Here is a 15,199-nt window from a genome sequence, read left to right as displayed (position 1 = left end):
TTGGCTCTGTTGGAGTACCATTAAAATTATTTTCTTGGTCTTTTGTTCTTTGCACTTTGGTTTCAGACTCAAATCATTTTATTAATTTTTTTCTTTTTCTTTTTTTTTTTTTTTTTTTTTTTTAAATTTTTATTTATTTATGACAGTCACACAGATAGAGAGAGAGAGGCAGAGACACAGGCAGAGGGAGAAGCAGGCTCCATGCACCAGGAGCCCGACATGGGATTCGATCCCGGGTCTCCAGGATCGTGCCCTGGGCCAAAGGCAGGCGCCAAACCGCTGCGCCACCCAGGGATCCCCAATTTTTTTTTTTCTTTTTCAAATAATTTTATAATAGAAAATTACCACTTTAAAAATGCAAAGATGTGATTTGGAGATTATGAACAATTCTTGTAAAATATTGCATCTTTATTAATGTTTACATTAATCTATCAATATTTAAAAAATCTATCAATATTTCCCAAAGTGTTTAATTGATAATCACTTCAGCATTTATAGTTTAATACAGTGGTGATTGTTGACATATACTTAGTGGTACCTCATTCTGTCAACTCTAGATTGATGTTATCTAAGTAAGAAAAAAATGTGGGGGATCCCTGGGTGCGCAGCGGTTTGGTGCCTGCCTTTGGCCCAGGGCGCGATCCTGGAGACCTGGGATCGAATACCGCGTTGGGCTCCTTGCATGGAGCCTGCTTCTCCCTCTGCCTGTGTCTCTGCCTCTCTCTCTCTCTCTCTCTCTCTCTCTCTCTCTCTCTCTCTCTGTCTATCATGAATAAATAAATAAAATCTTAAAAAAAATGTGGGAAACTTCTAAAGATTTTATTAGTTTACATTACGTACATTACTAATGTTTGTATACACCAGAAGATTCAGTTTTTAAAATATGTCAGTTGAGTTTTTCCAGTGTAGTCATCTCCTTTGGACCCTGGTATACTTTCCTAAATTTCACCAATCTGTTAATAAAGCAAAGCTGAATTTATTAGAGCTTAATATAGAAAGGAGAATACTACCTTGACAGGAAGAAGTCAAATTGGGATATTTAGATGACTTTAAGTCTGAGATCAAGTGGCTTCAAACGTCTTTTATTTTTATTTATTTATTTTTTAAGATTTTATTTATTCATGAGAGACACACAGAGAGAGAGAGAGAGGCAGAGACACAGGCAGAGGGAGAAGCAGGCTCCATGCAGGGAGCCCGACGTGGGACTCGATCCCAGGACCCCAGGACCAGGCCCCGGGCTAAAGGCGGCGCTAAACCACTGAGCCACTGGGCTGCCCCAAAGCGTCTTTTAAAAAAGGGAACTGATTGTGATTGGACAAATTTGTGATACTATAATTTAGGATTGGTGGACACTTCAAAGATCTTAAAGCAATCCATGATACATAAATATAACACATAAATATGTTTTTAAAAATATTTTATTTATTTATTCATGAGATACAGAGACATAGGCAGAGGGAGAAGCAGGCTCCCTGCATGGAGCCTGATTCACAACTTGATCCCAGGACCCCAGGATCATGACCTGAGCCAAAGGCAGACGTTCAACCACTGAGCCACCCAGGAGCCCAATACATAAACATGTTAGATAAGGAAGTTGTTTGCTCAGGTGAGAAGACGCTTGACTCTAATAAATTAATGTATTGGGAATTCCCTGAATCAAACAATGAAGTTATTCATTGATTTACAGTTGGTCTTTCTTGGGCAAAGATTCCCTGAAATAACAACTATGTCATGTTTAGCATAGGTGGACTACAGTCTTACCTTATCTTGACAGAGTTGGTCTTAGTTATCAGTCCCCTCTTATGGTCCTTCTTCAGCCCAGCCTGGAGAGTGAAACATTATCACCTAGAAATATGATCAATCCAGATGTAGACCACTATTTTAAAGAATCATGGTTGCATATCCAGTTTCTGGTAGTAGTTATTTCATCTGTGCATATATCAGCTTTTCTTTTCTTATTATGAGATGTTCATTTGTTTGTTGGAGCATCTGGAGATTTAAGACTCTGGAGATTATGTACACTGAACCTCCAACAGGAGAGAGATGATGATCAGAGTTTGTGGTTCATTTCTAAGCCAGGAGCCTAGTGGACAAATTAAAACAAGAGAACAGATCTCATTAACAGTACACAGAGCCTATAGATCTATGTATGGGGCTATCAGCCTGATTACTTAATTTCATGATTTCTTTGTATAGTTCCTGTTTCGATCTGTGAACCATAGCATGTAAGATTTCCCCAACTTTCTGCGTACTTATAAAGTGTGTTTGAAGAGGATTGAGGATAGTAGCAAACAGTCCAGAATTTCTATTGAGTAGTTAAGGCTTCAGATCTCAAATTGAGGCCTACTTCTTTCTTTTATTGGTGTTTTATGATGAATATTCATAACACAAAATTTACCATTTTAAAGTGTACATTTCAGCACTGAGGCTTACATTTTCTCTTTCTTGAGAGAAGTTACCAGTCTTATTTATTTATTTATTTAATTTTTTTTGGAGGAAGAAGGGGACCAGAGGACTAGAATGAACCCTGATTCAGCATCAGTTTACCAAGCTAACAAGTACCTGTCCAGTTTGCTGTTAGTAACCAACAGGCTTTTGTATCACACATCAGTACCAGTCATTAGGGATTACCCAATGATCAGTTCCTTTTTTTTTTTTTTTTAAGATTTTATTTATTCATGAAAGACACAGAGAGAGAGGCAGAGACATAGGCAGAGGAAGAAGCAGGCTCCCTGCAGAGAGCCTGATGCGGGACTCTATCCCAGGACCTGGGATCACGCCCTGAGCCAAAGGCTCTCAACTGCTAAGCCACTCAGGCATCCTGTCCAATGGCCAGTTAACCAGAATATTCCTGTAGGCTTGCTAACTTTTAATACATAGTTTTGTTGTCATTCAAAAGAAGTTAGATGCCAGGTAGGAGAATATAAAGTGGAGAAATTATCAAGTAGATAAATGGTTAGAGCTGATAGGGAACCAGAAGATTTACTTAACATTAAGTAAAAGGCCTATGACCATGAGACAGGTATTAAATACATACCATCTTTTTTATGTGACAGTTTGACGACAGACTATCTCCTGAAAATGGTCATTAAGTGTTGTTTCACTGGAGGCAGAAACCTTTCCTAGATGTGACATGACGGAAAATTTTAGATTTGGGGTTTAGAATGGAGTTTTAAGAGGCTAAAAGAGTTTGGGTTCTTGTGTTGGGGTGCTGGTTTTGTTTTTGATATTTGAAGGATTATATTTGTTTTACAGCTGTGTTTTCAAATCTCAAAACAATGCTCAGGTATGCTAGGTTTTCCCAGTTCAGTTTTCACACAGATTTAATTTTTCTCTGGACTTGATAGCATTTATATGGAGCCTTAAGATTTTCATTCAGCTAGCAGATGATTCTGTGACATTGAGCAGATGACTTCCCCATTTTGGACTTAAGTGAGGGGGGGGGTGGCAAATGGTACAGGGGTAGTTGGGGAAGTAGTTTTGGACTACCTTAGTGGTGTTCAGTCTGCAGTGCCTCAGACTGTCGTGAGGAGTATGGAGGAAGTTCCCCAAATTTGAAAATCTCTCGGATGTTTTTCCTAAATTATGCTTTTAATTCTTTGACCTTCTGATGATTCTGTGAGCTTTAGGACATAATATCCTTTATAGCTTTTGGTCAGGACTATGTACAGGAGTTTCTACAGGTTCTGATAGCTGTATTTGTCATTATCTTTAACTGTATTCAGATTTTCTTTTTATATTAGCCTGCTATTTTATGTTTACCTTTCTCCATTTTTGCTGTTCAGTAGGGATTACTTTTGCCCATTCAGTTTTTTGACAGGACTTTCAAGAAGAGACTATTTGTGTAAAACTATTTGCTGCTTCTCTGGCACTTTTCAAGTCCATTGATGCTGAGGTATGAGGTACTGTTCTACTTCTGTTGTAACTTATCATTTCCATATTCATATGGTCTTTATCTCTCTCATCTAACCTCATGTTTGTCCTTCTACTGGCTCCTGCTTCAGAACTTACACATCCTTCAGAATTACCCAGTTATTCTCTTACTCAGATGGAAGGCCAGTCCCTGAATCACAGCTCGTCTCTTGAGAGGCACTAGTCACTTGCACTGGGTTATACAGTTCTGCGCATGCTGGCTGCTCAGCGCTATTTGCTTCTCTTTAGGCCAATTAAAGTAAACAGTGCACTAGCCACTGGTTGGTATGGAAGAAATGGGATATTTTTAGATATTTGGGTATGGTGCATAAGAAATTATATCTCATTTTGGGGCCCTTTTTTGCATCTTGTAATTAAATGCATTTTTTGTTTTATCTTTTCAAAAGTATAGAAGTAACATAAGTCAGAATAGAGGTACTGAGCTACATTGACAGAATCATTCCAGATTTACTGGGTATAAACATTAATAGTATTAAGTCAAATGCCTGTAAATTTTCTATTTTAATTTCCTACTTTGCATTTGGCTGTAGTAGCTATTGCTTTGACAAATTTGGACCTGCATTTAGCTGTTCCAAATCAACTGAGATGACAAATAAAGAATATAAAGGATGCCATATAAAAGTTGATATTCTGTTCCTTACTCATACCGTGTCTTTCGAAGAGTTTTGATTTCACCTCTCACTCTAACACTCCCAAAGAGTTGACCATTTGGGGAAAACTAAACCATAAAATGGTTAATGTGCTTTTCTTAGAATAGAACTACCACTCTGGAGCTCTTAAGAGGGCCAGATTGGTAATTGCCATGTCTCAGAGAGTATAGATTTCTCATACCTCCCTCTTCTGTCCCCACTGTCCCTTTGAAATAGACTGCAGAAGAGAAAGAAAATAGAGAAATACGGACTGTATCGTCAGACACCTTTAGTGCCTCAATCATGAAGATGTATTCCAAGTATTTTCAAAAGTGTCTCTTTTTAAGTTTAAGCTGGGATTATCTTTGATTTTTTTTCCATTTTGCACAAAATTCAAAAAGTATAGTGAAAATACATTTTTAATGTATTCTTTCAGAGATAATATGTACATACAGTTAAATACGTGTGTCATGTATTTTTGAGTTCATATTCTTTGCGTGAATTATGGCCTACTAGAAAGCAATAATGTTTCTTTTGAGGCTTAAATGATTGGATTATTTACAGAGAATGAAAGGCTAGTACTCTCATATTTGCAAAGGCTTCATCTACTTGTAGTAGCTCCATGAGGTAGGTAAAGCAGGATTTATCTCTGTTATAGACATGAAATTTAAAGCCTAAAGAATAATGTGACTTGATCAAGGGTGTTACACAATGAATATGCAATGGAAGTAGAATCACAACTCATGTCTTTTGGCTCCTAGTCCAGAGTTCTTGCCTCTGAAACATGATGATATAAGAAGATCTATTATACTGTGTCTGCTTTTATGAGGTATAAAAAACACTATGAGTAGCTATTTTAGAAGAATTTTGATACCATGTTTTTGTAGTAGCAGTATAGTAGTAGTATTTACAGCTTCATGGTTCAGAGCAAGTATGGCTTTGTGATGAATTCTCTACAAAATAGTTTATTAATGCAAGCTACTTTAGACTGGATGATAATGCTCTCGGTGTCACTCTGATAACCTAGGCTCCAAACTGACTTTATCCAGGCAACTGGGCAGTGAAAAATAAGGCCTTTTATCCTTTTACAGCTGTGTGCCTGCCATGGCTGGGAGCCAAGCTGATGGACTGACCTGTTGAACATTCTTTCCTTTGAGGCGAAAAGGGAATCTGGCCAAGTATTTGATAGAATGCTTGACTGTTTCCTTCACCCATCAGTGAGGTCAAAATTGTTCCCACCATCACCAAACTGCATTCTAGATTTCTAAGTCATCTTCTAGGGAGAAAAAAATGAGTGATGGGAGTAACTTTTCCCTCCCTGATGATTTTGCGCTCTCAGGGAGAAGATTTAGTCCCAGAGAATCTCATTCATTCACAATGGGGAAATGAGACAGAATCTTTGTAAGGCCGTCATTGGATTTTAAAATGCTTGTCATTATAAAACAGTCCCTTCATTTCTTGAATATTGGGCAGTCCTCAGTAGGAGGTTGATGAAAAGGTTGGGCTCTTATGTGAAAAGAAATAAACTTCAAACATTCCTTTGAGGATAGCTTATCTCCTATAGTTTATAGGTATCTCTATTTCTAATTCACATAGTGAAATAAGGGGAAAGTAGGGAAAGAGTTCACATTATTTCTTATGGTAGAGAAATTACCTGTTTTTGTAATTTACATTTTTAAAATAAACTTTAAGATTTGTAAAACAATAATCCTATGTGTATCATTTTGCCATAATGTGATTATGAAGTTTTTGTTCAATAAGTAGATCACTGTATCCTTATTTGGTATTTTCCATTTCCTGTTCTGGGCAGAGAAGATAGATTATATTAAGTTTATATGTTTCCATTTAATCAGTTTAACTAGTTCTAAAGTTTTCTTTTTTTTTAAATTTTTTCAATTTTTTTATTTATTTATGATAGTCACACACACACACACACAGAGAGAGAGAGAGAGAGAGAGAGAGAGAGAGAGAGAGGCAGAGACACAGGCAGAGGGAGAAGCAGGCTCCATGCACCAGGAGCCCGATGTGGGATTCGATCCCGGGTCTCCAGGATCGGGCCCTGGGCCAAAGGCAGGCGCCAAACCGCTGCGCCACCCAGGGATCCCCTAAAGTTTTCTTTAAAAAATATATGTAATTTGACATCTCAGAGTAAATTTTGGGGCATAGATTCCATCCATCTTCATGGATATGGATTATTCGGTTATTGAGTCAAGAGTTGCTCAATTTGTTATTGTTTGTTTTTTGTCAGCCATTCAGTTATTAGCCGGATTGCTATATATTTTCGTACTTTGAGGATCAGGGTATAACTTCACTGAAAATGAATGAATTAGTACTTGACAGAGCTGAAAGTCTTGCCAATATTTATGTGTATGAGTCAAGTATGCTATCTGAACCAAAAGCAGAACTATTTGTTAATTCCCACTATAGTATGTATGTGTTACGTCCTTTTACTTTATTAGAACTAAAGGGTATTGAAGGTATTTTTCATTTTAAAGGTACAGATCAGTCTTTCAACATAGCCCCCTTACTGCCCTGCACGTAAGTGAGACTATCCAAGAACCAGGGCTCTAATTTGTCTGTGTGTGGGGGGGGTGTCTCTTTTTTTTTAAGATTTTATTGTTTTTTTTAAGAGAGAGTGTGTTAGTGGGGTGGAGGGACAGAGGGAGAGATAGAATCTCAAACACACTACCCACCAAGTATGGATCCTGACAAAGGGGTAGGGGTGGTTTCATCTCATGTGACACTTAACCAACTGAGCCACTCAGGTGCCCCTGTCTGTGGGGGTCTTCTCTTTTACCCCTTTTAAAACTCAAAATGTTCTTAAAAAAGAAACTAGTATACATTATTCTTTATTTGGGCTTGCTCCTCTGTGCCTAAAGAAGTGTCCCAGGGAGTAGTCTTCATAGATGCTTGGGACCAGGATAATGGCAAGGAGTTTTTCTGTCTACCACTGGCTATGCAGCCAGGTGATCCTGGTGCTGGCCTGTCAGAGAAATTGTCCATGAGGCCCTGAGATTGGTTCAATCAGTATCAATGATTCAATCAATGTCAGTATCAATTGATACTGACAAACATGCCCACAAATTTTGTAACAGGGAAGATGAGGAAACTGTATCTTCAGAGGCCCTGAAGGTATTGAGCAATAAAAAATAAGGAAGAAATATGCAAAGTGTGGACTGCCAGTCTTCTGCCAGTCCCAGGAAGCATGCTCCTGTGACTTTGAATGGAGCAGTAGTCAAGTTTGAGGTTTTTAGAAAACGGATATTTATGCTCAGAAACAAGAGTCTCCTAAGAAGTGATAATGACCAAATAGACTAAAGACATGGGCAAGTTCAGCTCTGATACTGTGTCAGCTGTGAGATATGGAGGAAGAGGAGATTGAGGCTAGGGAGGTTGCTGACTCCTGCACACAATGCTAAAACGACTGAAAAACAACTGGAGCACAAAGTCCTGAGTAAAAGACAGCTGCAAGAGCTGGCTCTACTGGAAGCCAAGAAAGCAAAAATCAAAGGAACTTTGATAACCAGTTCAAATGATCAGCACCTTTCTTCGAACCCATACTGGAGGCAAACAGTTAATCGGGAGGAGAAAGAACTTCTTCAGGACTACAGGATCTGGCTCAGCAGAAGACTTCACATTGCTTCCCATTGATTCTCCTGTATTCAGCAGGATCTTTGCATCCAGATGATCTGCTTTCTAGGGATGGATTTTTCTAAATCTTTCTGTATATGGATCTTCTGTACTATTTTTTGTCTATTTGGTGTAAACTTCTTCAGCTGTGTAGAAACCCTATGAATAGATCAGTGCCTGAGTATCTCCAGTTTCTAAGATAGCTGTTCTTATTCCTTCTTCAAAACAAAAATCTTTGAAGATTTGAAAAAAGAAAATAGTGTGACAATACAGTATTTACCAGCTATTACTCCACCCACCTCCTGGGGAAGCACGTAGGTAAATAACAGTAAATTAAATTACTACTCTTCTGCACTGTGTTTAGCATAACATATTAATTTGGATTATGGGAAACCAGTATTGGATCAGCATTGAGATTTTATTAAAATTTGTATTTTTCTCACCATATATTAGAAGGCATTAAATATATAAGCCTGAGAATGGCCACCATAGGGTTCTTCACCTTCTCACTCCAGGTCTCTGCCCTCTGCACAGAATGTGTTTTTCCAATTCCTCCCATACCCTAGTGTTCTTCTGGCTTGCACAGTCCCATCTCATTTGGCTCAGCATACACACAGCATCACATCACCAGACCACAATCTCCTTTTAAAGCTCAACTCAAATGTGCCCTCCTCCATTAGACCCCCTCTGACTTCCTTTCTATCATCCTACTCACTGGCGGTGGGAAGGGACTTTTTTCATTCTTTAAAATATCAGGCCCTCCCCGTCACCCCAAACGCCACTCTTTTTGTGGTGGTTACATATAGACTCATGTTTTGCCTACCACACTAATTTACTTGGGAGCCAACATCTATAATCTGTGTCTCATACCCTTTTAAAAAAATCTCCCACTGGACATTTATTGTAAATCCTTTTTGAAAAGATGGTTGAATGTTAAAGAATCCCACAAAAGCACAACTCTTTAGTAAATCAGACAGAGCATTGTTGGAGGGCACAAAGCCTATGTTGATCACTGTCCTTTTGGATGAACAGTACTTAGTAGCAATCCCTGGATACAAATGAGAAAAATTAATTCTTACTGAGCCAGAATAATGCACTAATAGGTTACGAATCTGACAGAGAGTTAAGATTTGGTGCACTTACTTGGGGAAAGTTTGCCGAGACTAAAAGACTGACTGTGTTTGTTACCAACTATATTAATGTTCCATTTGCTTTTTTTGGTGACCAGGAGGGGGTTGTTTGAGTCACATGAACAAGTGAATTGCTCATATGATCGGCACTTTACTAGGTTCTTAATGAGTAAACTCCCAGAAGAAGAATCTCCTCCTACTACTACTACTGCAGGAGAGTGTTTCTAATTACAGGCAGACATTCTCTTGTTGCCCAGCCTTCAGATTGTTGCAAGGCCATAAAAGCACTGGTATTGTTGACATTTTTTGTTTGTTTTCTCCCAGATGATTAATAAACAGAATCTGTTGTCATTTAATTTAGTGCCAGGTGTGATCTTGTGGGTAGTTCGATCTGACTGTAGAATGTTCCAAATTTTAGACACAATCCATCTCCCAGGCATTTCTGTTTCAGAAACTGAGGTAACTTCCAAGTTAGTTTTGTGAATCCTTTCATTTCTCCTGCCAGACTCATTAACTCAGCCTGTTCACCTTGGGAAAATCATAGTTCAGACTTGTACTTTCTGTAAAAACCATCCTATTAAATGAATGTGATAGTTGACTTAATTGAAAACCTTGAGACTCAAGTTTTTCAGTAGTTTATTCTGAAACCTGTTTGCTGTGCTTTGACCAGGAGAGAATGATTAAGTTAAAGCACTAGGAAACCCATAATCATAATATGCAAATTACCTACATTAAATGACATGGAAATCAGTAAATACCTCTATTTCTGTATTCCACATCTCAAATCTTATAGACCCCTAAAGCTGCAGAGAATCTCAACCATCATAGACCACTGTTTCTTAATTTTTAGGTGTCTTATGGGTCTTTCTGAGATCATGATAGCAGCTGTGAATTCCCAGAAAAATATACACAAAAGTTTGTATTCAGTTTCAAGACAGTTTCATTCTTAAAGTCAGTTCATGATCCCAGGTGAAGAAATCCCTTTTCTGTCCTCCTCAGGGGTCTTGAGGAGTTAAGTGATACACCCAAAGTCATACAGCTTTTGTAGCTGAATATTTCTGTGAGTCTGTTGTCCTTTTTCTAACATTGTATCCCTTTAGTTAAAAACCCATTTTGGGGATGCCTAGATGGCTCAGTTGGTTAAGCATCTGCTGTCTGCTTTCGGCTCAGGTCATGATTGAGCACCACATCCTGCTCAGTGGGGAGCCTATGTCTCCCTCTCCCACTTGTACTCTCTCAGTCACTATCTCCATCTCTGTCTCTGTCACTCTCTCTCTCAAATAAAATCTTTTTTTAAAAAAAAAGCATTTTGAATTACAGAGCTTAGAGGAAGGACTTGTGGTTTTAAGCTTTGAAATCAACTATTCATCTTTTGCTTACCTAACCATGAGGAGATTAAAGTACAGTAATACCCAAAACATTTAAATCATTGATTCAAAAAGGCCAAGTGAACTACGCTAACTTTTGTTGTAACTTCCTGTGGTTATTGTAGGGCCGATGTGGATTTTGTAGTTGATCTAATTACTCCAGCAGTTTCTTAGCAGGGCTGCCTGCATCTAAATGTATCATGTAGCTGTCAGATCATTCTAGAGCACTTGTTCTGTTTATTCATCCTGTCTTTCTTTTTCTTGCACTTCCTGAAGACACACTCCCACCTCCCACTCCCCACCCCCTGCTATCGTTTTGCTTAGTCTGACCTGTGGAATCTTTTTTGGGGAGGTATGAAGCTGAAATCATCACAGTGAACATTAGTTGCCATTCATTATCATTATTTAAACTCCAGTTTTGTTGTGTTCTACAAGTACGCTTTGATCACATTATACTGAGTTTCTCTGTATTTCAATATCTTCATCTATAAAATTGGACATAATACCATTTATCTTGCAATCTGTCCTGTAAGAAATGAAGGTAGCACTTAGTTAAGTGCCACCTTTTCCCTTTTCCTGCTACCCATGACATTCCTTTTTGGAGTTGCCAGGCAGATGTGTCCAAGCGCACAGTGCTTATCTTCTTTACGGTGTTACTGCCACATTGCTTGTTCAGCACTCTCTGAGCTCCTTCTCAAGTTTAGTCCTTGCTGTGTTGTGTTGGGTCGTGTCACATTCTTTTCTTTTTTCTCTTTCCTCTATTCATAATAGTTTCTTTATTGATACTAATATATGCAACTTCAGCAATCTTTTCTACAAAGTTTGGTCATTAAATTAACAGAAAGCCTAAAATAAAATAATAATAGTAAATTAACAGAAAGCTGGGCAGCTTGGGTGGCTCAGGGGTTTAGCGCCACCTTCATCCCAGGGCCTGATCCTAGAGACCCGGGATCGAGTCCCACGTCGGGCTCCCTGCATGGAGCCTGCTTCTCCCTCTGCCTGTGTCTCTGCCTCTCTCTCTCTCTCTCTCTCTCTCTCTCTCTCTCTCTCTCTCTCTGTCTCTCTGTCTCTCATGAATAAATAAAATCTTAAAAAAAGTAAATTAATTAACAGAAAGCTATTTATGAGGTTTTTCAAAAAATTTTCTCCTCCCAGTTCCATTGCCAAGAGGACAATTACTTATTTCCTTTTTTTTTTCCAAAAATTTTTAAAATTTATTTATGATAGTCACACACACACACAGAGAGAGGCAGAGACATAGGCAGAGGGAGAAAGCAGGCTCCATGCACCGGGAGCCCGACGTGGGATTCGATCCCGGGTCTCTAGGATCGTACCCCTGGGCCAAAGGCAGGCGCTAAACTGCCGCGCCATCCAGGGATCCCACAATTACTTATTTCCACGAGGAAACACTTGATGTAAGAGAACCTTCTTTTTGAAGTTCAGAATTCTATCTCCAAAGTGATGGAGAGTGGCTAATAATATAGCAAAGCTCAACTTCTAATTTGAGGTTCCACAGTCGAGGAGCCAGCTCTTTGTCTCTAACTTGAAGGGATGAGAGCGAGGAGAGGTCTCCTAAATTGGTTGCAAGGAAGGTTTCAGCTCTTAATCCTCTGTCTTGATCATGTTCTTTTTTATCATTTGAAAAATTACTATATATACCCCTAGTATTATAGTTATTTATAAAATATTAATTATTCTATATATTATAAAAACATGAAAATATAAATTAAAAAAGCTTTTTTAAAAAAGAGATTCTTTTATTTTCTTCTTGAGCCCTAGGGATCATCTAACCTGCATCTTCTTTGGAAATCATTCTTTTGTCTAATCTTTCAGGCCTGTCTCAAGTCCCTATTCTTTTTTTTTTTTTTTATTAATTTTTATTGGTGTTCAATTTACCAACATACAGAATAACACCCAGTGCTCATCCCGTCAAGTGTCCCCCTCCGTGCCCGTCACCCATTCACCCCCACCCCCCGCCCTCCTCCCCTTCCACCACCCCTAGTTCATTTCCCAGAGTTAGGAGTCTTTATGTTCTGTGTCCCTTTCTGATATCTCCCACACATTTCTTCTCCCTTCCCTTATATTCCCCTTCACTATTATTCATATTCCCCAAATGAGTGAGAACATACACTGTTTGTCCTTCTCCGATTGACTTACTTCACTCAGCATAATACCCTCCAGTTCCATCCACGTTGAAGCAAATGGTGGGTATTTGTTGTTTCTAATGGCTGAGTAATATTCCATTGTATACACAAGTCCCTATTCTTACTTAATTTCTTGACTTCACCATTTTATCTCTACAACTGGATTGTAAACTACCTGAGGTAGAGACAGTATCTTATCTTTCTACTGTATCCCACAACAATGCTTTGCACAGTTTTGGGTACATCATGATTATCCGGTATTTACATGTTGACTCATCTCTTGGGGTCATTTCAGAGTATTTTTCATTGATTGTTAACAAAAGCCAAAAAAAGGGCTCAGTGGTTTAGCGCTGCCTTCAGCCCAGGGCCTGATCCTGGAGACCCTGGATTGAGTCCCACATCAGGCTCCCTGCATGGAGCCTGCTTCTCCCTCTTCCTGTCTGTCTGTCTGTGTCTGTCTGTCTGTCTGTCTGTCTCTCTCATAAATAAATAAATGAATAAATGAATAAATAAATAAAATCTTAAAAAAAAAGCCAAAAAAAATTCAGCCTTATTCTATCTTAGTAATTTTGGGTTTTATTCCCCATACTATTCATCTAATAAGATTAAAGATAATCAAGCCTATCTGCGTTTATAGTTTTGCAGAAATAGATATATACTATGTCTGATGAAGTGATTTGATTGGGACATTACAGGAATGGCACAGTGATGAGAATCAAACCTCTGTCAGCACCCGCATCTGTTTTTGGTTCTTGAGATTTTTGTCTTTTAGTGTCTTATCAAATGGCTGAGTGCTAAACCATAGCGTTTTCTCTTTATACTTATCTAGAGTTACTTTGTGCTGGCATTATTCATGTTCCTACTGTTTGGGTATGCTACATTTTATATTTTATATTTTACAGATAGGTCTCTGTTCAGTTCCTCTGAACGTCACTATGCCCTTTGATTCTAAAGACCCTTTTATATTTCTGAAATTATTTGCAATTACATGTAGAAGTTCTTCATAGCTGTTCAGTTCTATGAGTCTCAATGGCTTAACATTATACTTTGTTCTTATGGCATTCCTACATTGGCATCTCTTTCTGGAAAGAGACATTAAAAAGAAAAAAAATAAGACCAGTTTGTCAATTACAAATTAAGTTGACAAAAGAGACAAAAACTAAACACTGGTCTCTAAACATGCAGTTCATTTGTGTCTCCATGCCTCATGTCATTCCTTCATAAAAGGCTGCAATATTCTACTTACTAACATAATCCACTGAATTAGATTGTAGCTGTTATCAATTGAAGTTTAAAGGTTTTAGAATTTTTATTACTTTATTTGCTTGATAGGTATATTACTCATTTTTTTTTCTTCATAACAAACTCCCTCAAAATTCAAGTGTTTATAATGACATATATTTACTTTTCTTACCCATGGCTCTGCAGGGCAGTTGGGATGGCTCTGCTCTGGGCTCCAGGTTAGGTTTAGGTCTGCTCCACATGTCTCTCCTTCTTGTACTAGCAGCTACCTGGATGTGTTCTTCTCTTGGGGAATGGCAGGAGTGTGGGAGTAAAAAGCTAAACGGGCCCAAGCACATTTAAAACCTCTTCTTTTATGTCTGTGTAAAATCCCGTTGGCCAAAGCAAGTCAGAAATCTAGCCCCATATCATTGGAGCAGAGTGTATACTTGTTGCACAGCTTGAGGTTGTGCAGAGTTACAGGGCAAAGGTTGTGGGTATCAGATGCTATTAGAAGTAAAGGGCAGCCTGGGTGGCTTAGCAGTTTAGTGCCTGCCTTTGACCCAGGGCATGGTCCTGGAGATCTGGGATCAAGTCCCATGTCGGGCTCCCTACATGGAGCCTGCTTCTCCCTCTGCCTATGTCTCTCCCTCTCTGTGCCTCTCATGAATAAATAAATAAAATCTTAAAAAAAAAAAAAGTAAAAAATAGGGAGAAATAATCCAGTCTACCACTGTAGGGAAGCAGGCCACTAAAACAGTCATTAATTTACTAATGTAGATCCTGTGAACCATAGACATGAGAACACTGTTTTCCATAAGTAACTTACATATTATGTAAATACCTTATTTTGAAAATGCTCCAATGCTCTGAATTTCTTTACAGAATGCTCCTTTTTAAAAATTATTATTTTTTTAAGTAGGCTCCACACCTAAAGTGGGGCTTGAACTTATGACTCTGAGATCAAAAGTTGCATGCTCTACCAACTGATCCAGCCAGGTGACCCTCAAGAATGCCCCTTTAATCCAAAGTTATTATTTAGTAGAAATGAATACTGGTAGAGATGATAGTGATATTAATTGGCTTTTTTGCTTCCTTTGAGAAAGAACAAGAATTGCTAATTGATTGGAACAAATTTGAGAGAT

At 38.4% G+C, this 15,199-nt stretch overlaps 1 protein-coding gene and 1 pseudogene across 1 annotated transcript in view; both read left to right on the top strand.

Moving 5' to 3' along the window:
• The window catches only part of GLG1 (golgi glycoprotein 1), a 149,928-nt gene that overhangs the window by 76,875 nt on the left and 57,854 nt on the right, over nt 1-15,199 (top strand). The gene's annotated exons all lie outside the window — the stretch shown is intronic.
• LOC129497789 (STING ER exit protein-like) lies at nt 4,127-8,213 on the top strand (annotated as a pseudogene).

Source organism: Nyctereutes procyonoides, unplaced genomic scaffold (assembly GCF_905146905.1).
Source record: "Nyctereutes procyonoides isolate TBG_1078 unplaced genomic scaffold, NYPRO_anot_genome, whole genome shotgun sequence".
NCBI lineage: Eukaryota > Metazoa > Chordata > Mammalia > Carnivora > Canidae > Nyctereutes > Nyctereutes procyonoides.
Note: the sequence above shows the minus strand (reverse complement) of the source record. Positions and strands in the feature narration are given on the sequence as shown.